Source organism: Pseudophryne corroboree, chromosome 2 (genome assembly GCF_028390025.1).
Source record: "Pseudophryne corroboree isolate aPseCor3 chromosome 2, aPseCor3.hap2, whole genome shotgun sequence".
NCBI lineage: Eukaryota > Metazoa > Chordata > Amphibia > Anura > Myobatrachidae > Pseudophryne > Pseudophryne corroboree.
The window spans coordinates 994232893-994245804 of record NC_086445.1 but is presented as its reverse complement, the minus strand read 5'-3'; positions in this window follow the sequence as shown (position 1 = coordinate 994245804).

Here is a 12912-nt window from a genome sequence, read left to right as displayed (position 1 = left end):
AACAGACCAGGGAAGTGTGTCCAAATTTCCTGATTGGAATGCAGGGATCCTATTTCCTGGCTAATGTCATAAACCTCATTCTCTGAAAGAGATTCATACAGTATAGCTTTGGGCTACACACCTTACCTCCCACCTTGGCTGTTGCCAAGCACCAAGTATGTAAAACTAGTGTACAGTATGTGTAGTGTCCAGCAGGGAAGTAGTTAAAAATCCCAAGGGAGGGGGCTGATGAAGCTGGAGACTATATATGTCTCCTTCATGGAAACAGAAAGTGTGATCTCTTCGGGACTCAACAATATGTTGGAGATGAGTTATTCTGTGAATTCCCCCACAACAGAAACAACTAAATTCGTTTAGAGTAAGTGAGTTAGGGTTTCTGCCGTTTTTATTTCTTTTCATTTATTGAGATTGCTGTATTCTGTGTTTTTTAAATATTATTAATAATCTTTTTAATCTTTTTGTAACTAAAGCTCTGAAGTATTCTTGAAATTAAAATTCTAATTTTAGTTCTGATTCTGTGAGTCTTATGAACTCAGGGCCTGTGTGGCTTACGCCTAGCTATTTTTCTAAGTATTGCAGTGCATGTGTGGCAGGTAAAGCTAAAGACGCCTGCAACGTACGTAAAACATTGAAAAGTCTTTGCTGGTGGCAGCTGAAGGTATTTAAGTAATCCCGTGTGTCAAAGGTGACCCCGCACGGCGTATGTGGCAATTCACAAACTGGCGTATTTGTGGAATTGGCCGGCAGCGTCGTCACACAGACAAATTGGTTAAATCCATTCGATTTGACCAATGTGTCTGAACGAGCGTTTTGTCAGTTTTCTGGAAATTCAGAGCAAATGGTTAACGGTCATTTGCTCCCATACATTACCAGGTTTTCGTTCCAACCAGCCAGATAGGACAATAAATCGTAGAATGTATGGCCAGCTTTATTCAGACTCGCCGTTGGAACCCCTCTGCCAGGTCCAGGAAGTCTGTGTCTGACGACGCAGACCTGAGCTCGGCAAGCCTACAAAAACACCCCTGTTTTGTTGACTGGTCCCAGTTCTTGCCCAACGAACGCCACAGCTAAGGGGGGACTGCAAGCAATCATGCAGGACTCGTTCTGCACATGCCCAGTTCCCCAGGTCCTCCACCATCAGCTTCGTACAGAAACCAGCGGGGTTGCGTAGAAAGCCAAATCAGGAGCAGAGCACTCAGTGCATATTCTGGAAAGGTCTCTTAGATACATATAACAGGAATGAGATACAGATTGGAAGTGGGGGCCAATGGACAGTAAGGTAAGGATGACATCTAGTGAGATTGAAGTAGAAATAGAGATGTCAGGTAGGTAACATCTAATGGGGATAATTACTATCTTTGTGAGTCTGAGGTGGTGAGAAGACATCCTAGATAATATAGCAGCAATAAATAAATCTGTATCTTGGGGTGAGGCTGGGTAACCCCACGCGTTAATTTGCCGCTGCAGCCCTGGCGGAGATCATAACTGGCCCCGTGTCACCAAAAAGGTTAAGTCCCAGTGCAATATGCTGAGGTTGCTAATAAGCGTATTTCAGTATGAAAGTGTATAGTAAGATTGTGTACAATAGTGTGAGAGATACAGCCTGGTGTAGTGGCAGTGAATGTGCTCACAGATAAATGTATAAGTGTTTCAAAATGTATTTAGTAAATTAAAATGTTCACTTATTCTAATGAGGAATTGGGGCTCCCCTGAAACTGTGGAGGGGTCGCAACCCCTTTACCCAGCTGAGATATGTCACCCACCATCCCTGCGGTCGCAGTGCAATGCCTTGTGATAAGCCTCCTGGACAGTGCCTCTTGGTGGCTCCAGGCTGCAAAGCACCATACAGGATCCTTGTGGGCTCAGGTAGTGGCGGCCAGTGGACTGCTCTCCCGGTATATGGGACTCAGCCCCTGGAGTTGATTTCAGCAGATCCTGGAGCAGTTCTCCTGCAAGTATTCTTGGATGGGAAATGTTTGAAGCTTAAATCTCCCACACAGACTAATGCTGGATACACACCTAGTTGACTTGATGGCTTGATACACCGTTGCGCCAACATAGCGGCCTGTTCAGGTAAGAATATACACTTACTGACTGGCCGCTCGATGTGTCATCCCGATGTCACAACTTTGCAGGACCATCTGTTCACACAGATATATCTGCAGATGAATCAGGCATCGGCTGTGCCGTACAGCCGACGTGTTATGTCCGTGAATGACGGTGTTCACAGACAAATCAGGTGTTCTCACCCGCCGGCCCGGCTCGCAATATATCGTCCTTTCGCTCGAACGGCTGATATATCGCCTTGTGTCAGTAGTGCACGCAGTGAAGGGGGGGGTCTGAGTACCCAGAAATCCCTCCCAGATGAGCCAAATTCCCTTTTTGAGAGGAGAGAGCTGTGTCTCCATCTCATCAATAACCGTGATCGTGACAGCTACCGCGATCGCAGTTGCAGGAAGCCATAGCTGGGACTCAGCAGAGCGGTGAGCTCTCTGCAGACATTGGGGGTCATTCCGAGTTATCATAGCTGTGCTAAATTTATCACAGCTACGATCATTCACACTGCCATGCGGGGGGATGCCCAGCACAGGGCTAGTCCGCCCCGCATGTCAGTGCCGGCCCCCCCTCCCCCGCAGAAGTGCATAGGCATCGCACAGTGGCGATGCCTTTGCACTTCAAGAGTATCTCCCGACCAGCGCAGCTTTAGCGTGCTGGCTGGGAGCTACTCGTCGCTCCCCGGCCTGCAGCGGCTGCGTATGACGTCACGCAGCCGCCGCCCCCCCCCACCCCCCCAACGGTGGCTTAACGCCACTGTCCAGCCCCCTCCAGCCTCTGCCTCAGAGGCGATAGCTAGGCAACGACAGCTGCCATGCGCCGGCGCATGCGCAGTTCCGACCCGATCGCTGCGCTGCGACAAACTGCAACGAGCGGTCGGGTCGGAATGACCCCCAATATCCGGAGCCAAAGCCACAGCAGCTCCCTCTCCTCACATGCAGCTTTGCCATGGCCGCCAGTGTCCTCTCATCATATGGTGGTGAGTGCGGGCAGTGACTGGCAGCAGTTCCTTAGTGCCCCTAGTTCTACTGCCAGTCAGTTCATTAACCCTGTAATTCCTGGACCTGTACCGCTGGTGAGAATGTTTTCTTATCTAAAGTTAAGTATATATTTATTTACACAGGTGATACTTGTTCTGCACACTTCCATGCAGCCTTAACTACTACTTGTTTTAATGGGTTGGGTATGGGTGACCGGCGCTTGGGATCCCGCCAGCCACCATCCTGACGTCTGGACACGCACAAGTGGGAATAGCCCGTTAGTCGGCATGCCGACTGTCTGGATTTTGAGGGGGCAGGATGTAGGCGTGGGTATATAATTTTAATTGTATTTTCTAAATAATGCTAATGTAATAGTAGCATTGTAATTCATGAGATATGCCTGCTTTCAGAAACACCCTACTGTGTGATTATCATATGTGATATATACTGTAAGTAGTGCATGTGTAAATACACAGAAATGTAATTTGGATACCCCCCTTCACAAATCCTGCGTTTGCCCCTGAGTGTGTACCCAGCTTTAGAGGCGCAAGAGTGCAGAATGGGGGTGAGCCCTTTTCTCTCCGGAATTGTGTGGACAGGAAGGACGAAAATACGCACCTGCCACAGGATCAGGGCTGTCTTAACAACAGTGTAGGCTCCCGGGCAAATCAATGCACTGGGGCCCCAATCCCAGCAGTCAGGGGGATGGAGGGGCTATCAGCGGCAGCTTTGATGTCCCGCGGGCGGTAGGGGGTGTTCTACCTTCCACTCAGCATGTAGGACCTGGAGCAATAATTTCTGCTAATTACTCCTTTACTGCACAGATGGTGGGAGATTGGGCAGGAGGGAGAACACTAATCTGTAGAAGGGGGCATTGGGCTGAATGAAGGGGCCCCGGTACATGACTTCCAGGGTGGTACGGGGTGTTTAATACGCAGGGGAGGGGTGGATAGTGGAGTGGGCATAATATTCATCATTTTCCGGTAGGATGGCAGCTTGCTTGACTGCAGATATCTCCAGTTCCTGAAAATAATAAGATTTTACTTACCGATAAATCTATTTCTCGTAGTCCGTAGTGGATGCTGGGACTCCGTAAGGACCATGGGGAATAGCGGCTCCGCAGGAGACAGGGCACAAAATAAAAGCTTGAGATATCAGGTGGTGTGCACTGGCTCCTCCCCCTATGACCCTCCTCCAAGCCAGTTAGGACACTGTGCCCGGACGAGCGTACATAATAAGGAAGGATATTGAATCCCGGGTAAGACTCATACCAGCCACACCAATCACACCGTACAACTTGTGATCTGAACCCAGTTAACAGTATGATAAATTTAAAGGAGCCTCTGAAAGGATGGCTCAACAATAATAACCCGAATTTTTTGTAACAATAACTATATACAAGTATTGCAGACAATCCGCACTAGGGATGGGCGCCCAGCATCCACTACGGACTACGAGAAATAGATTTATCGGTAAGTAAAATCTTATTTTCTCTAACGTCCTAAGTGGATGCTGGGACTCCGTAAGGACCATGGGGATTATACCAAAGCTCCCAAACGGGCGGGAGAGTGCGGATGACTCTGCAGCACCGAATGAGAGAACTCCAGGTCCTCCTCAGCCAGGGTATCAAATTTGTAGAATTTAGCAAACGTGTTTGCCCCTGACCAAGTAGCTGCTCGGCAAAGTTGTAAAGCCGAGACCCCTCGGGCAGCCGCCCAAGATGAGCCCACTTTCCTTGTGGAATGGGCTTTTACTGATTTTGGCTGTGGCAATCCTGCCACGGAATGTGCAAGCTGAATTGTACTACAAATCCAACGAGCAATCGTCTGCTTTGAAGCAGGAGCACCCAGCTTGTTGGGTGCATACAGGATAAACAGCGAGTCAGTTTTCCTGACTCCAGCCGTCCTGGAAACATATATTTTCAAGGCCCTGACAACGTCCAGCAACTTAGAGTCCTCTAAGTCCCTAGTAGCCGCAGGTACCACAATAGGTTGGTTCATGTGAAATGCAGAAACCACCTTAGGTAGAAATTGAGGACGAGTCCTCAATTCCGCCCTGTCAGAATGAAAATTTAGGTAAGGGCTTTTACATGAGAAAGCCGCCAATTCTGACACACGCCTAGCTGAAGCCAAGGCCAACAGCATCGACACCTTCCACGTGAGATATTTTAAATCTACCGTAGACAATGGTTCAAACCAGTGTGATTTTAGAAATCTCAACACAACATTGAGATCCCAAGGTGCCACTGGAGGCACAAAAGGAGGCTGTATGTGCAGCACCCCTTTCACAAATGTCTGAACTTCAGGTACTGAAGCCAGTTCTTTCTGGAAGAATATCGACAGGGCCGAAATTTGAACCTTAATGGACCCTAATTTTAGGCCCATAGACAGTCCTGTTTGCAGGAAATGCAAGAAACGACCCAGTTGAAATTCCTGTGTAGGGGCCTTCTTGGCCTCACACCACGCAACATATTTACGCCAAATGCGGTGATAATGTTTTGCGGTTACTTCCTTTCTGGCTTTTACCAGAGTAGGGATGACTTCTTCTGGAATGCCCTTGTCCTTCAGGATCCGGCGTTCAACCGCCATGCCGTCAAACGCAGCCGCGGTAAGTCTTGGAACAGACAAGGCCCCTGCAGTAGCAGGTCCTGTCTTAGAGGTAGAGGCCACGGTTCGTCCGTGAGCATCTCTTGAAGTTCCGGGTACCAAGACCTTCTTGGCCAATCCGGAACCACGAGTATAGTTCTTACTCCTCTCCTTCTTATGATTCTCAATACTTTCGGTATGAGGGGCAGAGGAGGGAATACATACACTGACTGGTACACCCACGGCGTTACCAGAGCGTCCACTGCTATTGCCTGAGGGTCCCTTGACCTGGCGCAATATCTGTCCAGTTTTTTGTTTAGACGTGACGCCATCATGTCCACCTTTGGTCTTTCCCAACGGTTTACAATTTGGTGGAAGACTTCTGGGTGAAGTCCCCACTCTCCCGGGTGAAGGTCGTGTCTGCTGAGGAAGTCTGCTTCCCAGTTGTCCACTCCCGGAATGAACACTGCTGACAGTGCTATCACATGATTTTCCGCCCAGCGAAGAATCCTTGCAGTTTCTGCCATTGCCCTCCTGCTTCTCGTGCCGCCCTGTCTGTTTATGTGGGCGACTGACGTGATGTTGTCCGACTGGATCAACACCGCCTGACCCTGAAGCAGAGGTTTTGCTTGAATTAAGGCATTGTAAATGGCCCTTAGTTCTAGAATGTTTATATGAAGAGATGTTTCCATGCTTGACCACAAGCCCTGGAAATTCCTTCCCTGTGTGACTGCTCCCCAGCCTCTCAGGCTGGCATCCGTGGTTACCAGGATCCAATCCTGAATGCCAAATCTGCGGCCCTCTAGTAGATGAGCCCTCTGAAGCCACCACAGGAGAGACACCCTTGTCCTTGGCGACAGGGTTATCCGTTGATGCATCTGAAGATGCGATCCGGACCATTTTCCCAGTAGATCCCACTGAAAAGTTCTTGCATGGAATCTTCCGAATGGAATCGCTTCGTAAGAAGCCACCATTTTTCCCAGGACCCTTGTGCACTGATGCACTGAGACCTGTCCTGGTTTTAGGAGGTTCCTGACTAGCTCGGATAACTCCCTGGCCTTCTCCTCCGGGAGAAACACCTTCTTCTGGACTGTGTCCAGAATCATTCCTAAGAACAGTAGACGTGTCGTTGGAATCAGCTGCGATTTTGGAATATTTAGAATCCATCCGTGCTGACTTAGCACTACCTGAGATAGTGCCACTCCGACTTCTAACTGTTCCTTGGTTCTTGCCCTTATCAGGAGATCGTCCAAGTAAGGGATAATTAAGATGCCTTTTCTTCGTAGAAGAATCATCATTTCGGCCATTACCTTGGTAAAGACCCGAGGCGCCGTGGACAATCCAAACGGCAGCATCTGAAACTGATAATGACAGTTTTGTACTACAAACCTGAGGTACCCTTGGTGAGAAGGATATATTGGGACGTGGAGATAAGCATCCTTGATGTCCAGCGACACCATATAGTCCCCCTCTTCCAGGTTCGCTATCACCGCTCTGAGTGACTCCATCTTGAATTTGAACCTTTTTATGTAAGTGTTCAAAGATTTTAGATTTAATATTGGTCTCACCGAGCCGTCCGGCTTCGGTACCACAAATAGTGTGGAATAATACCCCTTCCCCTGTTGTAAGAGGGGTACCTTGATTATCACCTGCTGGGAGTACAGCTTGTGAATGGCTTCCAGAACTGCCTCCCTGTCGGAGGGAGACTTTGGTAAAGCAGACTTCAGGAACCGATGAGGAGGAAACGCCTCGAATTCCAGTTTGTACCCCTGTGATACTACCTGTAGAATCCAGGGATCCACTTGCGAGTGAGCCCACTGCGCGTTGAAATTCTTGAGACGGGCCCCCACCGTGTCTGAGTCTGCTTGTAAAGCCCCAGCGTCATGCTGAAGACTTGGCAGAAGCAGGGGAGGGCTTCTGCTCCTGGGAAGCGGCTGCATGGTGCTGCCTTTTTCCTCTTCCTCTGCCCTTGGGCAGAAAAGAGTGACCTTTTGCTCGCTTGTACTTATGGGAACGAAAGGACTGAGTTTGAAAAGACTGTGTCTTTTTCTGTTGATGTGAAGTAACCTGGGGTAAAAAGGTGGATTTTCCAGCCGTTGCCGTGGCCACCAGGTCTGTTAGACCAGCCCCAAATAACTCCTCCCCCTTATACGGCAATACTTCCATGTGCCGTTTGGAATCTGCGTCCCCTGACCACTGTCTGGTCCATAATGCTCTTCTGGCAGAGATGGACATTGCGCTTACTCTTGATGCCAGGGTACAAATATCCCTCTGCGCATCACGCATATATAGCAATGCATCCTTTAAATGTTCTATAGTTAACAGAATATTGTCCCTATCCAGGGTATCAATATTCTCAGTCAGGGAATCCGCCCATGCGACTCCAGCACTGCACATCCAGGCTGATGCGATTGCTGGTCGCAGTATAACACCAGTATGTGTGTATATACTTTTCAGGATATTTTCCAGCCTCCTATCAGCTGGTTCTTTGAGGGTGGCCGTATCAGGGGACGGTAACGCTACTTGTTTAGATAAACGTGTGAGCGCCTTATCTACCCTAGGGGGTGTTTCCCACCGTGCCCTAACCTCTGGCGGGAAAGGGTATCATTTATTTCCTCAGACTCAGGAAAAACTATTGGCAGTTTTTTCACACCCCACATAATACCCGCCTTTGAGGTATTTGTAGTGTCAGAAAGGTTCAATGCCTCTTTCATTGCCGTGATCATGTAACGTGTGGCCCTACTGGACATTACGTTTGTCTCGTCACCGTCGACACTAGATTCAGTATCTGTATCTGGATCCGTGTCGACCCACTGAGGTAGCGGCCGTTTTAGGGCCCCTGAGGGTGTCTGAGACGCCTGAACAGGCACTAATTGATTTGCCGGCTTTCTCATGTCGTCAACAGTTTTTTGTAAATTGCTGACATTATCACTTAATTGCTTAAACACAATCATCCAGTCAGGTGTCGACTCCCTAGGGGGTGACATCACTAACACAGGCAACTGCTCCGCCTCCACCTCATTTTCCTCCTCATACATGTCGACACACGCGTACCGACACACAGCACACACACCGGGAATGCTCTGATAGAGGACAGGACCCTACTTAGCCCTTTGGAGAGACAGAGGGAGAGTCTGCCAGCACACACCCAGCGCTATATATATATACAGGGATAACCTTATATAAGTGTTAATCCCTTATAGCTGCTGTTAATCTAGTTATTTGCTGCCAAAATGCCCCCCCTTCTCTTTTTTACCCTGAATCAGATGCAGTACTGCAGGGGAGAATCAGGGAGCCGTCCTTCCAGCGGAGCTGTGAGGGAATAATGGCGCCAGTGTGCTGAGGAGATAGGCCCCGCCCCTTCACGACGTCCTTAACTCCCGCTTTTTTGTGTAAAATGGCAGGGGAAAAAATACATCCATATAGCCCTGGAGCTATATGTGATGTATTCCTTTTGCCAGCTAAGGTATATGTGTGTTATATTGCGTCTCAGGGCGCTCCCCCCCAGCGCCCTGCACCCTCAGTGACCGGAGTGTGAAGTGTGCTGAGAGCAATGGCGCACAGCTGCGGTGCTGTGCGCTACCTTAGTCTTGAAGACAGGATGTCTTCTGCCGCCGCTTTCACCGGACCTTCGTCTCTTCTGGCTCTGTAAGGGGGACGGCGGCGCGGCTCCGGTGACCCATCCAGGCTGAACCTGTGATCGTCCCTCTGGAGCTAACGTCCAGTAGCCTAAGAAGCCCAATCCACTCTGCACTCAGGTGAGTTCGCTTCTTCTCCCCTTAGTCCCACGATGCAGTGAGCCTGTTGCCAGCAGGACTCACTGAAAATAAAAAAACCTAACTAAACTTTTATTCTAAGCAGCTCTGGAGAGCCACCTAGTTTGCACCCTTCTCGGCCGGGCACAAAAATCTAACTGGCTTGGAGGAGGGTCATAGGGGGAGGAGCCAGTGCACACCACCTGATATCTCAAGCTTTTATTTTGTGCCCTGTCTCCTGCGGAGACGCTATTCCCCATGGTCCTTACGGAGTCCCAGCATCCACTTAGGACGTTAGAGAAAAATTTATTAGCTTTCAGTGGGATAACAAAGTTGAGAGTCCCACCTGTCAGGAGGTTCTGAGGTCTTGGGGATCAGAGTTCAGGAGTCAGAGTAATCCACCAATGAAAATATAAAACTGCATACCAGGCGTGTGGAGCTGGAGCAGGGACCGGCGGCTGGAAGGCGGATATCTCTGGTTCTGGGCGTAGTAGGGACGGGAGGCATTCGATATGACGGCTGTCGGGATCCAGGCGCTCAGCATACCGGCACCGGGATCCCAACAACTATTCTCCCTCTTGGGGTGTCCACGGCACCCTTGGAGGGAGAATAAATAGCATGGCCACTGAAAGGGGAGAGTCCCAGCTTTTGCCGTATACCCTCAGAAACACTAAGTCAGACAGAACCTGAGATATCTGGCTGGGATAAGCAATTAACAAGCTCAGATGGGGAGCACTGCTTTGAAGAATTATATCTCCGGTTCCCCTGGGTCGATTTTCAAAAAGCTGGTGCACCTGGAAAAAGGGGACCCTCAGCTATCAGCCCAGGGCCCTTATACTGCTGTGGCCCTTGGGCAAGTGCTCATTGAGCCCATACAAAAAGACGGCCCTGCACAGGATACAATGTTAAAATGTGTGAAACTCTCCAGGCCGATTAATAAGCTGCATGAATCAGCCAGGACTGTTTCCAGGGACGGGGGGATTGTTAACTCCATACCAATGTGGGTAGACATTGTTTATAAAGAGCATGTGAAGTGTGTACTGGCCGGTGTTTCTAGATGAATCACCAGAAGCACAAACTGTTGACCAGTTCTTATAGGATTATTTTCTACAAATAAAGTATAATTCTGCTTGTACGATTCTCCCGGATGCCTATTGCCTGCTGCATATCTGCTTTTCTGCATCACTGATGAAGTCTAGCTCAGACTAAACGAAACGCTTTGGCTTATATTCTCCTGGGACAAACACACCACCCTAGAAGGGCTGGGTACGGCGGTCAGAATACCAAACCTGGGATCCTGACTGCCAGAATGCCGGCAGGGGGAAGAGTGCAAAGAACCCCTTGCTTTCGGCGCCCGCCACAGCTATTCCTAGGAGTGGGAATAGCTGTGGCGGCGCTGCTGGCATTCTTGCATTTGGGATTCCGGCATCGGTATCCTGACCGCTGGGATCCCGACCGTCGGGATCCTCACTACTTTCCCCCTAGAAGTATAGCAAACAACTGTGGTCAGCAACATCAGTAAGGTCAGTGGGAGTAGCCGATTCCCCACTATAAGGGACTCAGCAGACATGACTGATACTACGGGTGGGGTTTGGGTGGCATCTACGGAATTCTCCCCGAGACCTGAATGAGTTTGACACTTATATCGTACACAGCACAGTGTGCATATACTTTGATACGGATTAGAAAATCCATGTATAATGGAACATCTCACTTACGCAATGTCGAACTTGTCTATGAAATATTATGACATTCTAGGCTTGCTGAATGGAGTCCTGAACTACCCTCTATAAACTGCTCAGATTATTCCATATACCCTACAGTAAGGCTGTGTACACCCCTATACAATCGTCAGCCCGTTCTCCCGATATTAGGTGATCGGGCCAACCATTGTACATCATATGTGTTTTTATTGCAGGTGCGTTAGCCAATAAACGCCCTTTAACGCTTCTGCATGACCGGGTCAGGAGGTCGCATGTCATGTACTGTTTAATATTTGTCGGGCCGACCTCCCGGTTATATAGAAGCCCGTACACACAGAGATATTTTAACAGTGTGCACTGGGCTGGGAGAAGGCTGACGGGGGGGTTACTCTGCAGGCACACTGCTCTGCTGATCGGGAGCGTTCACCCAATCAGCAGAGTGATGGTGAAAGGGTGTACCCAGCATTACCCACCGTCTGGAATACAATGATTTCTGCTATATGTGGTTCTGTGCGTTTACGTTGGTCTTTATGAGGTATGTAGGAGCTGTTTGATAAGTGGGATAGGAACCACTTGGCTCATCTAGTCTGCCCTGACAATGCAGCATTTGAGGAGCAGTAATTGGGCAACAACAGAGGAAAACACAAGCAGGTATTGTCTCAGGTGTAGCAATGAGGAAATCATTGTCGTCCTCAGCCAGTGAAGTCTCTGTGGAATGTTGGGTGTGGGAGCCTGCCTGCGGCGGGTCCAATAGCTTGTGCAAGGAAAGGAAATGTGCGAAGAAAGTGTAAGATGTGTGCAAGTCTAGGAGCTTGTCGAGGCCCGGTAGCTGAGAGATGGGACGGTAATCCGAGAGTCTGATCGGTATCACGGCGGTACCAGTGGAGAAAATAAGATTTTACTCACCGGTAAATCTATTTCTCGTAGTCAGTAGTGGATGCTGGGAACTCCGTAAGGACCATGGGGAATAGCGGCTCCGCAGGAGACTGGGCACAACTAAAGAAAGCTTTAGGACTACCTGGTGTGCACTGGCTCCTCCCTCTATGACCCTCCTCCAGACCTCAGTTAGGATACTGTGCCCGGAAGAGCTGACACAATAAGGAAAGGATTTTGAATCCCGGGTAAGACTCATACCAGCCACACCAATCACACCGTATAACTCGTGATACTATACCCAGTTAACAGTATGAAATATAACTGAGCCTCACTACAGATGGCTCATAACAATAACCCTTTAGTTAAGCAATAACTATATACAAGTATTGCAGACAATCCGCACTTGGGATGGGCGCCCAGCATCCACTACGGACTACGAGAAATAGATTTACCGGTGAGTAAAATCTTATTTTCTCTGACGTCCTAGTGGATGCTGGGAACTCCGTAAGGACCATGGGGATTATACCAAAGCTCCCAAACGGGTGGGAGAGTGCGGATGACTCTGCAGCACCGAATGAGCAAACTCAAGGTCCTCCTCAGCCAGGGTATCAAACTTGTAGACTCTTGCAAAAGTGTTTGAACCCGACCAAGTAGCAGCTCGGCAAAGTTGTAAAGCCGAGACCCCTCGGGCAGCCGCCCAAGAAGAGCCCACTTTCCTCGTGGAATGGGCTTTTACAGATTTAGGGTGCGGCAGTCCAGCCGCAGAATGTGCAAGTTGAATCGTGTTACAGATCCAGCGAGCAATAGTCTGCTTAGAAGCAGGAGCACCCAGCTTGTTGGGTGCATACAGGATAAATAGCGAGTCAGTCTTCCTGACTTCAGCTGTCCTGGAAACATATATTTTCAGGGCCCTGACTACGTCCAGTAACTTGGAGTCCTCCAAGTCCCAAGTAGCCGC